At 44.7% G+C, this 14,343-nt stretch overlaps 1 protein-coding gene across 1 annotated transcript in view; it reads left to right on the top strand.

The window, feature by feature from the left end:
- The window catches only part of LOC138638763 (cytochrome P450 2C14-like), an 84,114-nt gene that overhangs the window by 69,000 nt on the left and 771 nt on the right, over positions 1 to 14,343 (top strand). The window lies entirely within an intron of this gene.

Below are 14,343 nucleotides of genomic sequence, written 5' to 3'. Positions count from 1 at the left end.
ACTTGCCCGAATATCAGTGTACTCAGTGTACTTGGCGAGCACAGAGCATTTCCGGGATTATTCAGCGGTAACTGGTGTTTCCATCCAGCATTTTAGGCGGACCTTAGAGACCCAATCACGCTGCAGGGATTGCCTGCCAGGCTAAGAAACGCCGCAGCCATCTTTGTTGTGGTCGTGCAGTGATTGGCTCGGCTGCACAGCATCATCCCAAGTATAAGAGACCTGGCGCCACCCTGCTCGCCGCATTCATATCCGGATTCAGTGGGAGTAGGGAGAGCTGGTGCCGAGATAGGGTCAGAATCGTGGTTTTTAGAGTTAGTGTAGGTCTGCAACTCTTTAATCCACAACTCATGAGAAACCAACAGTCCTTTTTAGGGCTAATTTGTGGGTCCCAATATTGCAGCGCTAGGTGGGCAGGGCACAGCATATCCACATCAGTGCAAGGCCTGCAGGCACTATATGGGCGTCCATTGCTCCCACTGATTCCTTCCCAAAGCTCCATAACTGTCTGCTGCTGCAGCTTCTTTACTATATACCTAGTTGCATTTTTTTTCCCAAACATTCATCCCCCCTAAAAAAAAAAATATACAGTATGTTCTGTCAGACTGAGGCCTGCTTAAAAATCATGACTTTTGGATATGGGATGGACCCCACTCCTTCTTAAAACCACCATAACTACTGTAAACCTAGGTACTAAAATAAATACACAACACACATTATTTTGGTTGTCAAAATGGCCACAGCTTTTATTCAAATCACAGGATTAAATAATCACAGTAGGAGTCAGGTGGAGTGCTAGTACATTGGGATTCACAAGTACTGCGATATCCCCAGCTGTCTGACATACAGCACCAGGACAGACAGCCATAAAGGGGCGGCATGCACTGGCTTGCCATTCAAGCAGAGCCAGTAAACTTTCAGGGCACCAATGACCCTATTATCCTCACTCCTGTGCTTAACCACTGTGCCCGCCCCTGATTGATGTTACCATTACAACGTCCTTGAGGCTGGCCACCAAAGCCGAGCCTGCTCACCACCATGAGGTTTTACATCCTCTATTAGTTAAAATGAGTCCACCTTAACTTGTCTGCAACTTCCACCTGACTCCTAAACCGCCACCAGCGAGGCCATTTGACACCTTGAATGGACTCGACCCCCATCACCCATGCCTAATAAAGTCATCAACCAGATCTGCATGCTATGGAAAGACTGTGTATATAAGGAACAAAATTCCAGGACTACAACAGATTAATTTTAACAATGCAACACTACCAAATTATGATCGATAATATGGTAACTACAGCAAAATACCAGCCGCTAAACATCCTGCAATGTGGATCCTATAATAGGGAATGCAGAAACTAAACCATAACAAAGGGGTAGCCACAGTCTGACTACCTGTATAATGACATCTGTGATGCCTCAAAAACTATTATACTGCATGTATTGTAGCCCGCTCTAATAACTCACTAATTCACAGATTTCAGTTCAAGAAACCACCATTACATACAGTAGCTGGGCTGCGCAGTAACCAATTCCTAAACCCACTTACTATTACTACCAAAAAAGTGATGAGTGTATATAAAAGTGAAAGATACTATAAACAAGGAGTAATTAAAAGCCATACACAATATAATATCGACAATATAACCGATCATTAAATAATTTAAATAATTTCTGCAATATTTGGACATAGTAAATGAAATAAGCCTATAGCAGAAAAGTCTACAAAGACACTATTAATAACCTTGCCACGCCATTGTTAATTGCTTTACAGGCACTTGATAACATATACCATTAACCTTCTCCAACTGGGACAAAGGCATTGGGAATCGGCACATTGACCTTCGTGTTAATGCACTTGATGTCTTCACCCCTAGCCGCTCCCACTGGCTCAAGGGCATCGGGATGTACTTTATTACTTTTCTCTTAGTCACTCCCACTGACTCCAGGGCACCCATATTAGGTACATTGCTCTTCAGGTTAATGCCCCAGATTACTGCATTGTCCAGACAACAACCTTGAAAGAAATAGGAGTTGGTCAATATAAACAGTCAAAATCTGTGCCTCAGCATTTTCAAGTCACAGGTACTATTCAGGACCTCGTCCAACACCCCAGGCATATGACCTGTCCAGGTGCTTCAGGACATCAGTCCAACATCCCAGGCATATGACCTGTCCAGGTGCTATTCAGGACGTCAGTCCAATACCCCAGGCATATAACCTGTCCAGGTGCTATTCACGATGTCAGTCCAATACCCCAGGCATATAACCTGTCCAGGTGCTATTCAGAACGTAGTCCAACACCCCAGGCATATGACCTGCCCAGGTACTATTCAGGACCTTGTCCAACACCCCAGGCATATAACCTGTCCAGGTACTATACAGGACCTTGTCCAACACCCAGTTTGCATGCATGTAGAATATGATTGCCATGACCACAGGGACTTTACCCTAACAGGGTCTTGTAAGATATAAATGCTTCTGGAGACCAGGGGGCCATACCGTGATGGTCACTCCTCCACAGCAGGGGGCCATAACAAAGATGATTACCCCTCCATTCCAGGGGGTCATACTATGATGTACACCCCTTCATCCAGGGGCCACACCCGAGATGTTTACTCCTCCACACAAGGGGTGATACTATGATGAACACCCCCCCTAAACAGAGGGTCCATACCTGAGATAGTTACCCCTACTGACCAAATTATAAGTAGCTTCAAGGACCCACTAAAATAGAAACAAATCAGTGCTTTTTTTTTTTTTTAATACACACCTTTATTAATACAAACATAAAATAACCCAACAAAGCATAAATAACCTTAGCTAGCTGGGAGGAGTCCTTGAAGCTCATAAGATCTGGAGATTACCAAGCATAAAGTGAACATAAAAAGTACCAACAATTACTCCCAGCCGTTACCCCACTGGCTCAGGAGCACCATAACCACAAGGTTCCAATGTTCACTTGAACTTCCTGAGGATCCGACAAACCTTTGCCGAAACTCCCATCCACATTTCACCAGATCAGAATCATATTTAATACCAAAAGGAAGAATCCATATCCCAATGGATCCCCCAGACCAATTTGTAACCAACTTCAAGGACCCCCCCCAACTGCCCGACTCCAGGTAATCCACTTAGTCTGTGCTATCCACCATCTTAGGTAATATAAAATTAAGCACTCAGTGGATATACACCATTCCTGCAAATATATGAAGGAGACAATATAAGAATTAAAACAGCATACAATAAAACATCAAAGCATAAAGAACATCATTAACATGCTGGGAGGAGTCCTTGAAGCTCATAAGATCTGGTGATTACCAAACAAAAAGTGAACATAAAATGTACCAGCAATTACTCCCAGCCGTTACCCCACTAGCTCGGGAGCACCATAACCACAGGTTTCCAATGTTCACTTGAACTTCCTGAGGATTCAACAAACCCTTGCTGAAAATGCCCTCTACCATTCACCAGATCAAGAACCAAATTAAATTCCAAAAAGAGGAATCCATATCCCAATGGATCCCCCAAACCAATTTATAACCAACTTCAAGGACCGCCCCCCAACTGCACAAGATGTGGGATAAGTGAAGATGAAAACACCATGTAAGTTTACAACCAAGGCATATTACAAGTTGATCCTGGAAAATGTCCCATCATAAGGTCAGATACATTCGATGATGGGCAATGCTGTTATATGCTGTAACAATAAAGAAGCCGCCTGCTCCTCTACAGCAGTTACAGACAGGCTCTCTAATCACCAGCTGCACATACATCGTAAGAAAATATAATATGTAGGTCTAGTATAAGATGCCTGCAGCCATAAGTGTATGTGCAGAAAACTGCAAGGTCTGTGTCCCCAGTCAGTCACACTACCTACATACACTAGACGAGAGACAGGGCTGAAAACTGGGCCCATGATGTGTTCTCCAGAGCAAGGTGCAGCATCACACTAGGAGTGCCCACTCACTGCCCGCCATGTGCTGAGTTATTAGTGCCCACTCACTGCCCGCCATGTGCTGAGTTATTAGTGCCCACTCACTGCCCGCCATGTGCTGAGTTATTAGTGCCCACTCACCATACCACCATGTGCTGAGCTATTAGTGCCCACTCACTGCCCGCCATGTGATGAGTTATTAGTGCCCACTCACTGCCCCCGCCATGTGCTGAGTTATTAGTGCCCACTCTCCACCCCACCTTGTGCTGAATTACTCCCTGAATAATTATTGACACCTGATAAAATATATGTAGCAAGGCTCCAGGTAATCCACTCAGGCTTGTGATAAGCTGCCTGCAGCCATAAGTATATACAGAAAAAGGGGTGGATATATCAGGCAGGACAGCATGCAACATAATAGGACTAAAGGCTGCCATATCTCCAGAAATAAAGCACGGATTTGGAAGTCATGTACAGATTATATGTGCAGCAAGGAAAATAACCTGGAGACCCGTGATCTAACATGTACTCAAAGTCTGTATACATGATAAGCATACTGCGGAGATGGAGCCTTTACTCATATATCACATCTAGATAGTGAGAGTAACCTGGTTTTCACCCAGCATCATCAGACTGTACTGCAGCAGAGATGAGGTCACATACAGGTCACCAGACTCCATAAATGGAGAGGGAGGAATCAGCAGAAAGCAGCATGCAATGCACAGACATGAAGCCGCTTACCCTCATATATATAAGGTATATATATACCATCCCTTTACTACTGCTCCCTCTCACCAGTGACTATTCCCTGTAACTGCCCAGCTCCACGCTACCAATAGCAGACACTGTATGTGCCAATGCTCTGACCCACTACACAGATACCCAAAGCTCATGAAGACTCTGTATAATACAGCAGAAATAAGACACAACAGCCATGTCTGTAAGGAGGTCACACAGGAGCTGTCTCTGCAGTGTGTGAGGCAACTTGTAACAGACCCATGAGGGAACATGGCAGCTACATGAATCTCTGAGGTAATATTGCTCCCAAATAAGATGTAAGAGCTGAGACTACACTAATACATGATGAATGTGGAGTAGTATATCAGCCATGTCTGCAGGGAGGTACACATGAGGGAACATGGCGGCTACATGAATTTCTGAGGTAAAATTGATCCCATATAGGATGTAGGAGCTGATACTACACTAATACATGATGTGTGATGTGAATGCGCTCCTATCAGCTATAATGTGAGGTGATAATCCCAGTATTATACTCCCTGAAACTGCAGACATGTTTCCTCCAATGTTTCCTCCTGTCCATCGTGTGAGAGAAAGAGGGAGAGCCAGAGTTGCCTCCCCTATATAAGCCCCACCCTCCTCACAGTAATACACCAGGCACAAACATCTAAACTCCTTCCTCTTAAAGCAACAACACTCTTGTTTAAAATCTACACTGCAATACAAACAAAGGCTGCAGGAGTTCTCAGTCCACCCATCCCCAAGTCATGTCCACCTCCGTCTAGTCTCCGGTGGTTTCTTAGTTTGTCAGGCATACGTAGCATAGTTGTGTGTTCTAGCCTTGTTGTGACACTTCTTTTTTTTTTTTTGGTGTTTTAAATTCACCAAAAAAGCTTCATATAACTGCGTGCTCCAAGTTTTGGCATTTTAGGCCGTTTTGCCATTATTTTAGCTGTCTGTTACTCTGATTATATACAGCACTATTTTGCTTTAAAAAAAAAAACAGGCCATATATTTGCCAGTTTGGTATTTCCGTGACAGCCCTCATATATCGGCGTGCTCCAAGTTTGGTCATTGTAGGCCGGTGTACCATTTTTTTTGCTGTCTGTTATTCTAGTTATATACAGCACTATTTAGCATAAAAAAATAAAAAGGCCACATATTTGGCAGTGTGTTATTTCCGTGACAGCCCTCATATATCTGAATGTTCCAAGTTTGATCATTGTAGGCCGGTGGACCAATTTTTTTTTTTACTGTCTGTTACTGTAATTATATACAGCACTAACTATTTAGCATAAAAAACATAAAAAGGCCACCTATTTGCTGGTGTGTTATTTCCGTGACAGCCCTCATATATCGAAAAAAAGAATATGTGAGCGGGCACCACTGAAATAACGTCTATGATAGATGCCAGGTGCTACATATGCGCTAATAAATACTTGTACAAACGAAAAAGAGAAAAGAAGCGCAATAAATGTGCACACTCATCTGTAATTTAGAAAATGTGAACAATGCTTTATTGAGGCCGAAAAACACAGTGCCTATACATATAAAAACATTTAAAACAGCATGTAAAAACATACCCAAACATATCACTACCGTACCCTCTGGATAAAGCAATACAGTCAAAAAGCAGACCCCATAGGGAGAAATAATCCCTCAAGACTAGATGGTGAGTATATAGAAAAGATGTTTTAATAAATGGGGCACACAAAATGCTGCAGGGCATGAAAATCAAGGCTTCTCAATGGTAAAAGATATGATGAAATAAAGCGCTGTCACAGCTGGTGTCGGATTCACTAGATGGAAGCTAAGTTGACTTAGTGAGTAAAGCAAGAGCTTTACAAAGCTGTGACGCTGCTGGGAATTGCCCCGCCACAATGCCTACAGCATATCGTGTGCACAATGTTAGCAGCACAATAACAAAATGACAGCGTGAATAATAATGCTCACTAGTCTGAATGGGGCCCAATGGCTCCCAAGACTAAATGGTGAGTGTATGAGAAAAGAAAAAAAAAAACAACGTTGTAATAGGCAGTGCACACACAATGCTTGCAAGGCATAAGGATCAGGGCTTTCCAATAGAGAAAATATAATAAAATAACACACTGCCACAGCTAGTGGATGATTCACTGAATGGAGGCTCAGCTGACTAAACAATGAAGCTGAAGTTTTAACAAAGCCGTGACACTGCTGGGAATAGCCCCACCAGAGTGCCTGCAGCACATTAACATAATGACAGCATAAATGGTGATACTCCCTAGTCTGTATGGAATCCACTGGCTCCCTACGCGTATCGCTACTCACGGTAGCTTCGTCAGGGGAAGTGATGGACTGTCAGTCCCGTTAGGTATATATGTCATAAGTGCACTTATGTGATTAGTCAATTGACTGCCGGCACCTGCGTCCGGCAGACATTGACCTATGAGAGCAGTCTGTCAGAATGAATCAGGGGAATCCACATGATGTAATGAAAGTCCCAGTATGGCGGTCAGAGGACAGATAAAAAACTTGCAATGTCCTATCCCCCTATCAGCGGTGACTGACCCACGTGCATGTGCCAGCGTGAGCAGCGGCCGCTGCTAAGCGACACGCCCCCATCGCCGCCGCTAGTACTCAGAGCTGTTGAAATAATCCATTCCAGCCTGAAATGCTGTTCCAAGCACCTGCGCTGTGCTGGATTCCACAGGATGTGCCGTGATTCTATGGTGCCGCGCGTGCGCTCTACTCTTACCGCAGGTGTCTAGATAACCTACCTAGTGCAGCTAGGGGCACATGCGCTGTGAAGTGGGGCTGTTCCTCCAGATTGTAACAGAGCGGCGAGATATATAAAAGCAGAAAACCCCCTTTCTGACCGTATTCCTTTATCCAGAGGGTACGGTAGTAACATGTTTGGGTATGTTTTTACATGCTGTTTTAAATGTTTTTATATGTATAGGCACTGTGTTTTTCGGCCTCAATAAAGCATTGTTCACATTTTCTAAATTGCAGCTGAGTGTGCACATTTATTGCGCTTCTTTTCTCTTTTTCTTTTGTACAAGCCCTCATATATCTGCGAGCTCCAAGTTTGTGCATTGTAGACCGGTGGACCCCTTTTTTGCTGTTTGTTACTCTACTTATATACAGCACTATTTTGCATAAATTAACTTCACAAAAAAGCCCCCCAAAATTGAATACAGTGTGTTATGTCAGGCTGAGGCCTGCCTGGTGTTTGGGTTTGAAAAATCGTAGATATGCAGGCATACTGATCAGATATTATTTTGCTACTAATAAAATGTTGAGCATTTGAAACAGTATTAGTCCATTTAAAATGGCCAAGGCAAGGGATGGGGAAGTGGACGTGATGATGATGGTGCATGCAGAGGACGAGGCTGTGGCCTAGGTGAAAGTGGGCAACAACAAAGACCCACATCTTCTCGCTCGACCTTCATGTCCCAGTTTCTAGGAGATCGCAGCACACCACTATTGAAGCCAGAGCAGTGTGAAATGGTTTTTGGTTGGATAGCGGATAATGCTTCCAGTCACTTAGCCACCACCACCACCACCACCATGGTTTCCACACGGTCAAGTCTGAGTAGCCATGAGTGTGGCCCTGATATTCCTCACCCTGATCCTCCTTCCTCCCATCATGCCGAGTGCCCTGAGACAACTGATCCCACACTTTGACACTCTGAAGAGCTGTTCAGTTTTCCATTTCAAGATTCTGAACTCTCGGCTGGTTAACTTGAAGTGGGGACAGATGAGATTGCATGTAGAGATGCCCAAAGCTTTGACCAGCCCCGGTCACTCGAAGGTGATGGTGGGAAAGTGTCACAAGAGGTCTACGATGATGAGACACAATTGCCAGAAAGTCAGGAAGAGGAGCAGGGTGCGAATGTGGGAGATGAGGTGGTGGATGACTATGTGACTGACCTAACCTGGCAGGAGGATATGCAGAGCGAGGGCAGCAGCACACATAGGAAGGAGGCATATCCCCCCAACAGGCATGAAGAAGCAGTGTGGTGGTCAGAGATAGAAGGTGTGCATCCGTTCCCCGTAACACCAACATGAGGGAAGTTGCCATTCCAACTGTTAGATTTTCCGGAGTCTGGTTATTTTTTAAAGACTCTGTCAATAACCTTAAACAGGCCATTTGCAGCACCTGCCATGCCTGCATCAGCAGGGGTAGCAAAGCAACTAGTCTGACCACCACCAGCATGATCAGGCACATGGCAGCAAAGCACCCAACTTTGTGGGCCGAACCCCAGGCTCCAGGACCACTGTCTGCAGGTCACACCACTGCTTCTTCCACTGTTTTGCGTAGAAACCAATCCCCAGTACACCATGCACGAGAAGATGCCGCTATCCCTGCACTTATTGTGGCTCACAGTCAAGCAGCACCATCATCAAGCCCGTTCACATCCTTGTCCCAGCACAGCCTACAGTTGTCTATAACCCAGTCTTTGGAACGCAAGCAGAAATTCCCAGCCAACGCCCCACAGGCCAGAGTCCTAAATTCTAATCTTTCTCTTCTGCTTGTGCTAGAAATGCTGCCTTTTAGGCTTGTTGAGATGGAAGCTTTCTGCAACCTGATGGCGGCGGCCGTCCAAGATACTCGGTCCCCAGTCGCCACTATTTCTCCCGGTGTGCCGTACTGGCATTACACCAGCATGTGTCCCACAACATTACCAGTGCCCTCAGCAATGCTGTTACAGGGAAAGTAGACCTAACCACGGACAAATGGACAAGTGCTTGTGGGCAGGGATGGTACATCTCACTGATGGCACACTGGGTTAACATAGTGGCTTTCGGGACACAGTCGGACCTTGGGATGGAACACATCCTCCCCACGCCGAGGATTGCTGGCCCTACGTCAATCAGGGTTGCCCCCAAAGTCTACATCTCCTGTACCTCCTCCTCCTCTTCATCCTCCATCTCTGAAATCAACACATCAGTCAGAAGCTGGATGCACTGCCTCAGCCAAGCAGCAACAGGCTGTACTGAAGCTAATCTGCATAGGTGACAAACTGCAGAACGCAGAAGAGTTGTGGACAGCGCTGAAAGAGCAGTGAGATGTTTGGATGACACTGCTGAATCCACAGCCAGGCATGGTCGTGTGTGACAATGTCCATAACCTGGTGACGGCTCTGAGGCAAGGTGAGCTCACACACGTACCTTGCTTGGCCCATGTGCTTTACCTCGTGGTTCAACACTTTCTGAAAAGCTACCCGGAGCTGCCGAATCTGCTAGTGGAAGTATGCCATCTGTCTGCCCATTTTAGAAAGTCAGCTACAGCTTCAGCCGCCATTGCCATGCTTCAGCAACGCTTGCAGCTTCCAGCTCACCGGCTGGTGTGTGATGTCCCCACGTGCTGGAACTCAATGCTGCTTATGTTGGAAAGGATTTGTGAGCAGAAGAGGGCAGTTGCCGTCGATATTCAGTTCAGACTCCACACATAAGACCTCAGGATTGGACATGATGTCTGACATATGTACCATCCTCCAAAACTTTGAGGACAGCACCAAGATGGTGAGCGGCGATGATGCCATAATTAGCATCACCATTTAGCTTCTCAGCATTCTGAAAACCTCTCTGCTCACAATTATAGAGGATGCATTGCAGGCAGAGCACGAGGACATGGAGCAAGGAACCATATGGGGGATTACACTCAGCCTAGCTTCATGTCTTCTCAACGTGGATTGGTAGGCAATGAGGAGGAAGAGGAGGAGGAAGAACAGGAACTACTTTCATGCACTATAGACAGTACTACAAACACAGCTGTCATATCGTCTGTTCAGTGGGGATGGCCTGAGGACGGGGAGGAGGAGAATGAGGAGGACAGCATGGTTAGTCATCCTGTTGGTTAGGACACAAAAGTCTTGCCTGTTAGCAGTCTTGCACGCATGGCTTACTTTATGTTGCGCTGCGTTTCACTTGACCCTTGCATTATAAAAATTTTGGGTGACATTCATTACTAGTTGGTGACACTTCTAGACCCACTCTACAAGGAGAACTTTCAATCTCTTCTACCAGAGGCAGAGAGATGTACTAAAATTTTGCAGTACCAGAGGGCCCTTGTAGCAGAATTACTTAGAAAATTCCCATGTGAGAATGCTGGCATCAGACGTCAGAGTTTGTTGTACAACCAAGGAGTCCAAGCGAGAGAGACAGAAGTACAATCCAGCTCAGGCAGCGGAACAATGGCAAAGTCCTGGGACCGTTTTCTCAGACCTTCCAATCATGACAGCACAGAGGCATGGGGTGCTGTCACAAGAAGTGCAATGTTTGGGAAGATGGTGAGGGAGTACTTTGCAGATCGTGCAAACTTCCTCCGTGATTCCTCTGTGCCATTTAATTATTGGGTATCCAAGCTGGACAGGTGGCATGAACTGGCTCTCTACGCCTTGGAGGTGCTGGCCTGACCTGCTGCTAGTATTCTGTCAGAGCGGGGTTTTAGTGCTGCTGGTTGAATTATAAGAGATAAGTCCATCCGCCTGTCAACTGAAAATGTTGACAGTCTAACTCTTATAAAAATGAACAAGGGCTGGATTGGGAAAGATTTCTGTACACCACCAAGTGAAAACAGTGAAACATAGCCTCAAATACATTCTCTGTTTTGGGGAGGTGTATTCTCATGCACCTCTTCACAACCACACATGGGTATATGCTTCCAGATTTGGTCCCTTTGTTGTTATCCTCCTCCTTATCGTCATCCTCATCCTCATCATCCAGAACCACTAGATGACCAGGGTGAACGTACTCTGTACTGTTATAGGCTGGTGCATTTTGGGGAAGGGGGCTGTGATGGCACTACTTTATTTAGTCAAGAAAGGACTCCCTATTGGGGAATTGGGCATGATAATACAGGGGGGCCTACTTCTTAACTCTGTCTCCTGCAATGTGTCCTTTAACTGCCACTAGATCACCAGGGTGAATATGCTCTGTACGGTGCATTTTGGGCAAGGCGGCTGTGATGGCACTATTTTATTTAGCAAAGAAAGGACCCCACATTGGGGAATTGTTTGTCAGCTCATGCCCTCCATTACAAGTCTTAGAGACCCACACCCCTACATTGGGCCTACTTCTTAACTCTGTTTCCTGCAATGTCTCTTCCTTAACTCTGACGACATGACCTGGGTGAATGTGTTCTGTACTTTTATAGGCCCCATAATTTTGAGCAAGGGGGGCTGTGATGGCAATAGTATATTTTTTTTAAAAAGGTACCCCCCATTGGGGAAACCACATCCTTGTGGGCAAAGACTTCATAACATTTGTGTACCTTAAAGATCTCACTTGAAAAGCTCCTTTTTGTGTTGCCTGGTTGCTCACATTGGACACAATACACTTCATATAAATTTGTAAATCAATGCTGTTAGTTTGGCTCAGTAGTTCATTACAAATATTTATTTGGTGACTATATTAGTTTCTCTCCTTGAGAGTCATAACTTTGGCTGCCTCAAATGTACAAATGGTGAATATACAAATGGCGATTTGGAATCCAGATTAAAATACTCTATACCGAATGCATTCAGAAAATCACATAGCTGCATTTCTTGTAAAACATTTACAGATGTGACAGACAATGCTCATTGTGACACAATCTTGAGAAATGTTTGTTTATTCACTTCACAAACAGTTCTAAGCCTCTATATGTGTGCAGTTTGTCAATGTAAAACATTAAGGATTACTGAAACTCTGCCTGTGGTGGTTTGATCTAAATCCTTGTGGCTTTTCTATTCTAGGGGTTTACAGCCCCTGGTCTGATGACTCCATGATATCTCAGTTTCATACAACCTTGAAAGCTGGCCACTTGAAGGTGTGGGTGAAACTAGAGTTACTTCATAGTGTAAATCACTATATAAGACCAGAGAAACATGACTAAGACAGATGCCAAAACTGGGGTACCTGTACATGCACAATGTGCTGATACCTGCATAATTGGGGACAACCCTGTTTAAATCCGCATGTTTCCCCCCAGTAAAAATAACACTTAGGGCTTGCTTACAAAAGCGTAAATCGAGGCCGAGAGCTATCTGATGTTTTATCAGATAGTACTCGGAAGAGTACTGTGGGGTAGTGCTGATCCGCACCTTTCCTCTTATGCCGATTCGGCATCAGAAAAAAATTGTGGCATGCTACAAGTGACTCTGATATTTGGACCATGCACCCACACAACTCAAGAGGTGGATGTGAAGCATTGACTGTCCAATTACCGCAGACATAGGCAATGGAGAAGATAGAGATATTACATTCTCTGTCTTCTCTGAAACTGTGATATGATTTTCTCATGAGAGAAAATAGGACCAACTAAGGTTTGATCAGAGTGACATTAGCATAATTGTCCCAATTCTTTCACATGAGAGAACATACGGCCATGTGACCCTGGATTTCTAAATATCTCCTGTGCCAGTGCCATTCCAACGGTGTCTGCACTGGCTCTCCCGGGGCTCACATGATCCCTTTGGCCAATCACTGCTGGCTTTACTCTACTTCTTGAGACATCAGGAGGAAATCAGTGTTGCGTTCGGCCAATTACTTCCTCTTAGGGTCTGCTACGTCCGAGCGAAGGGAGAGTCAAACTAGTGGTGATTGGCCTCAGGGATCACATGACATAATCTCACGTGAGCCCTGCGAAAGCCAGTGCCGACATGGCTGGAACAGTGCAGGCACAGGAGATGAACATAAGAGTTATTTTACTGAGATCAAACATTCAGATTAAGAAGGGGGTTTTCAAGTAGTGAACAACTCATTTAACATAAAATAAGCTTTATTTTGTTAAAAAATCTTCCAAATTTTTGAGCAAAGGCTGTAATTGTCAGACTTGTCCACAGTCCTCTTCTCAGCTTCCTACTCCAAAATATGACTCAGTGGTACAGAAGACACTTGTTCTTTTTCCCCTATCAGCCCACCATGGATGTGCTCATAAAGCAGAGTTTATGACTGGCAGACAGGAGGTGAGACCCCTGTGTCCTAGTGTGCAGGGGTTAGAACTATACACGGGGCCCTCTGACAAAATGTTATTTGGGTATCTGAGGTTTATTTATTTTATTTAATTATATAGCGCCATAATTTCACATGTAATGTTATGGCTGATGCCTGATATTATGGTCTGATATTATTTGGGAAGCTGTGGTTGACACAGTATTACGAGGAGGCTGATACTACAATTCATGGAAGTCGTGACTGATGCACTGTTATTGGGGCATTTGAGGCCTTCGTATGGTGGTTCATAATATCCCTAGGTGAGATGGTATTTTTCTTAGCCAAAAGTAAAGTTTGTCTCTTATTGTTTAAGTAATATATTCCAAGCTCCTAATACCGCAGGGTCTTATAGATGCCAGGGCTTGGCTGCAAGATGATGTCAGAGACTGGAGTTGAGAGAAGGACATAGTTGGTGTTTCTAGCCAGAGACACAGCCAGTTCCCTTCTGCCTCAAGCATCATAAGATGGAGAGAGAACTTGGAGCGATCCTTCCTGAACCCCTTCCCATAGGCACAAATGCAACATGACCACAACTAAACTGTGGCATACAATACAGGAACATTTAATGATGCTCTGTTAAAATTCATGTTTGTACCTCAGGCTCCCCTTACAGAATATGGAAATTCAGGAATTATGGTGAGATGTTATTGAGAGGTCGGTGATACCAATTGGGGCAAAAAAAGTGTAATTTTAGTAGGGTTTCC

The sequence above is a fragment of the Ranitomeya imitator genome, chromosome 5 (genome assembly GCF_032444005.1).
Source record: "Ranitomeya imitator isolate aRanImi1 chromosome 5, aRanImi1.pri, whole genome shotgun sequence".
NCBI lineage: Eukaryota > Metazoa > Chordata > Amphibia > Anura > Dendrobatidae > Ranitomeya > Ranitomeya imitator.
The sequence above is the reverse complement of the archived record's forward strand: the minus strand, read 5'-3'. Positions and strand labels throughout refer to the sequence as shown.